The sequence below is a fragment of the Mustelus asterias genome, chromosome 26 (genome assembly GCF_964213995.1).
Source record: "Mustelus asterias chromosome 26, sMusAst1.hap1.1, whole genome shotgun sequence".
NCBI lineage: Eukaryota > Metazoa > Chordata > Chondrichthyes > Carcharhiniformes > Triakidae > Mustelus > Mustelus asterias.
In genome coordinates, this window is record NC_135826.1 from 10,195,977 (window position 1) to 10,200,627 (window position 4,651).

Here is a 4,651-nt window from a genome sequence, read left to right on the forward strand (position 1 = left end):
ATGTCCCAGCTAACTTAGGAATTAATGAATACATTCTTGCATTGTATTTGAGAACAGGCTCTAAGTGCTCCTACTGCCTCCATGCTAGAACCAAAGTGCGCTGTGTTTACCTGTCCCTTTTAGCCACCCCTCAACACAAACACAATCACAGTGCCCCCACTATTTCTCCCTATCTTTCAGGTCTCCCTCCCTCTTTCATACCTGTCCAAAGATTTACACATTTAGCTGTGAATGGAACCCGGTGACAGCAGCAAGACTCAGGCCAAACTAGGTCTCCAGTGCTATTGGGTCCCCAGACTATGGGCCACCCATATGAAAATACCTTCAAAGTTTAATTATTTGTGTCACAAGCAGGCTTACATTAACATTGCAATGAAGTTACTGTGATAATCCTCGAGTTGCCACACTCCGGTGCCTGCTCGGGTACACTGAGAGAGAATTTAGCATGCCCAATTGCACCTAACCAGCACGCCTTTCGGAGGAAACCCTCGCAGGTACGTGCAAACTCCGCACAGACAGTGACCCAAGCTGGGCATCGAACCCAGGGTCCCTGACACTGTGAGGCAGCAGTGCTAACCACTGTGCCACCATGCCACCCTAATGACACTACCTTCCCATCAACAAAAACCATCCTATTAACACTCACCTGATGAAGGAGCAGCGCTCCAAAAGCTGGTGATACCAAATAAACCTGTTGGACTTTAACCTGGTGTTGTGAAACTTCTTACTGTATCCTAATAACAGGAAGCCATATAAGCAGGTGGAAATATATTGACATGACTATACTTCAGCATTTAATCATCCAGACACTAAAATAATTATTTTTCTTGTTTTCTGATTGATATTTCGGTAGAAAAATTATATTCAACATTTTAACATTTTAATTTATAGAAGCTTGAAATTCATCACAAGATTATAAATTGATGTATACAATTTACTGTTTTTAATATGTTTATATTTATTGTGAATATAACATTTACTGGCATTTTATGCATATTTTATGCAAAGCTCAGTGTCGAAGAATTTATAAACTGCTCAGGAATGCTACAACTGTTTCTATGATTAGTGTTTGTTATGCCTTTAACTATAGCGACATACTGCTTTAAATATGATGAGTGTTGTTTTAGAGGGAGCGGTTAGTGGGGGTTTAGGTACAATAGTCACTGATCAGCAGATAGCAACCTGGTTCTGACCAGGTTTCCTGAGTGAATATCAGCAACAAATAAATCCTGAGGTTTCAGAGTCCTCTTGTGAAATCATGAGTGCGGCTGTATTCGACTGAGAAATCGTGTCTCTGGTGACAAGACCATGAGGTGCCAGCACGTAAGAGTTCCGCATCCATCTCATAGAATAGAAATCATAGAAACCCTACAGTGCAGAAGGAGGCCATTCGGCCCATCGAGTCTGCACCGACCACAATCCCACCCAGGCCCTATCCCACATATTTACCCGCTAATCCCTCTAACCTACGCATCCCAGGACTCTAAGGGGCAATTTTTAACCTGGCCAATCAACCTAACCCGCACATCTTTGGACTGTGGGAGGAAACCGGAGCACCCGGAGGAAACCCACGCAGACACGAGGAGAATGTGCAAACTCCACACAGACAGTGACCCAAGCCGGGAATCGAACCCGGGACCCTGGAGCTGTGAAGCAGCAGTGCTAACCACTGTGCTACCGTGCCGCCCCCTCCAGGGTACTTTTGTGAGCTCCCATTTCTGGAATTTGAGTCGCTTTGGGACACTCATGGTCCTTGGTTTGTAACATCGTCACACCAACTGAGGGAAAGAGACCCAAAATAGCGGACCTCCAAGTGACTAATTCTGCAAGATTCTCTAATAAGTGTCAAAATATCTACCTACCATATTTGCTTAAAACATGTTACATCTCTTTTTCCACTTGCAATGAAGGGTCATTATCCTGAAATGTGAATTTGTTTCTCTACCCAATGATACCTGACCTGTTGAGCGAGTGTTTCCTTTTCTCATGACCTACCAGATTTTTCTAGCATACAGCATTTTCAAACCTGAAAGTTAGTTGCGGCTGCAACATTAAAATATTTCTCACTCTGTGGGGCATAAATTTGGGACATGGTAATATATATGTATCCGTGAGGCCATTCTTGCTTCCTTGTTCTCTGCCTGGAACACTATGGGTGGCACACTGGTTAACACTGCTGCTTCACAGCGTCAGGGACCCAGGTTCGATTCTCGGCTTGGGTCATTGTGTGCGAAGTTTGCACGTTCTCCCTGTCTGCGTGGGTTTCCTCCGGGTGCTCCGGTTTCCTCCCACAGTCTGAAAGACGTGCTGGTTAGATGCATTGGCCATGATAAATTCTCCCTCAGTCTACCCGACTGGGCGCTGGAGTGTGGCAACTAGAGGATTTTCACAATAACTTCATTGCAGTACTAATATAAGCCTACTTGTGACATTAATAAACTTTATTTTCACCTTCTCTCTACCATCCTCCTTTCCTTTCAGCTGGGTAAGGTGTAGCAGGGAAAGCAGACATCAATGGCCGTAAGTTACATTTAGATTGGAGATCAATTAAAACACGTGGCAACCACCAGCAGCCGCCGTCTCATCCTCTTCCCCAAATCCATCACTTCCTACCCCTTCATTCTCCCATCACCCCCCTGCCTCCTCCCATTCTCACAATCAGCACAGGTCAGCTTCAAAATTCAAGTAACAAAATGATAGCGAATATTCTATCCTTTCACTCCACGTATTACATCTATCAGTGTATACCAGAATTGTGTATAATGGCAACTAAAGTGCACAGTGCACGATCATTCAAAGTAGCCTGAACTCGACAGAATCACAGCTCCGGAGGAAAAATATAAGATTAAACATAGGCTTTTCGTAGAATTCTGTGCTGTAACCATTCAGCCCTCACACCCATGCTGGTGGTCTGTAGGAGCAACTCACCCAGTTACATCCCCCACTCCCCAGTTTCTTCACAGATTTAGGATTTATTTTCTCTTCAGGTAATTTATCACTCCCTCTCTTGAAAGCCTCAATTAAATCAGCCTCCAACACTTAGGCGGTGCATTCCACATTTGAACCACTTGCCGTGGTACTCATTGTGTATAAACATATTTCCTCACATCATTGTTGCTTCTTTTGACTGAAATCAGTGTCGTCTGGTTCTGCTAAAGGGAAAAACTACTGCCTCCGTCCAGTCTCATGATTTGGAACACCTCCATCAAATGTCCTCTCCTCCATGGAGCCCGTTTCCCCAATCTATCCATGTAACTCAGGTACCTCACCCCTGGATTCACACTCAATCTTTTCTTATCCTCTGTAAGACCATAAGATGTAGGAGCAGAAGTAGGCCATTCGGTCCATCAGGTCTGTTCTGCCATTCAACAAGATCATGACTGATCTGATATGATGATCCTCAACTCTACCTTTCCCACCTTATCTCCAAAATCCTCAATTTCCTTACTGGTTAATAATTTATCTCGGCCTTGAACATACCTAACGCTCAGCCTCTACAGTAAAGAATTCCAGTTGCTCTGAGAAAAGAAATTCCTCATCTGTCTTAAATGAGCAGCCCCTTTTTTTTGAGATTATGCCCCCTTTACTCTCCCACAAAGCGAAAAACCTCTTGGCATCTACCAAGTCAAGCCCCCTGAGAATCCTATATGTCTCAATAAGGTCACCTCTCATTCTTCTCAAGTCCAATGAGTACATATCCTACCTACTCAACCTCTCCTCATAAGAAAATCCCTCGATACCTGGGATCAACTCAGTGAACCTTCTCTTGACTATCTCCAATGCCGGAATATCTTTCCTTAGATAAGGTGACCAAAACTGTTCACAGTATCCCAGGAGCGTAGATAAGATGAATAGCCAAGGTCTTTTTCGCAGGGTAGGGGCCAAAACTAGAGGGCTTGGGTGAGAGGGGAAAGATTTAAAAGGGACCCGAGGGGCAGCTTTTTCACACAGAGGGTGGTGCGTAAATGGAATGAGCTGCCAGAGGAGATGGTTGACTTGGGTACAATTATAACATTTAAAAGATATTTGGACAGGTACATTGATAGGAAAGGTTTAGAGGAATATGGGCCAACACAGGCAAATAGGACTAGTTCAGTTTAGGAAATTTGGGTGGCATGGACAAGTTGGGCTGAAAGGCCTGTTTCCGTGCTGTATACCTCTATATTGTCTCATTAGTGCCTTGTGTAGTTTTAACAAGACATGCCAATTTTTATACTCCATTCCCTTTGAAATAAAGACCGATATTCCATTTGCCTTTTCTATCACCTGGCGATTTTTATAATCTATGCACAAGGAACCTCAAAACCATTTGGGCTGCAACTTTCTGCATTTAAATATTCAGCTCCTTTATTCTTCCTACCAGAGTGCATAGCTTCACATCTTCCTGCATTACATTCCATCTGCCAAGTTTTTGCCCACTCACCTCACCTGTCTATATCCATCTGCAGATTGTGTGTCATCCTCATCACTTGCTTTCCCACCTATTTTAATCTCCTTTGCCTTCACAGCATTCCTGAAAGTTGGTGCCTGGAAGGGGACACAATGCTCCACGTCAGGCTGAATCAGTGTCTTGTACAGTTTTTCATGAAACCTCTTCCAAAGGCAAGGAAGTTACGGTGAAAAAGACATTAACAAGACACACAATCTAGTT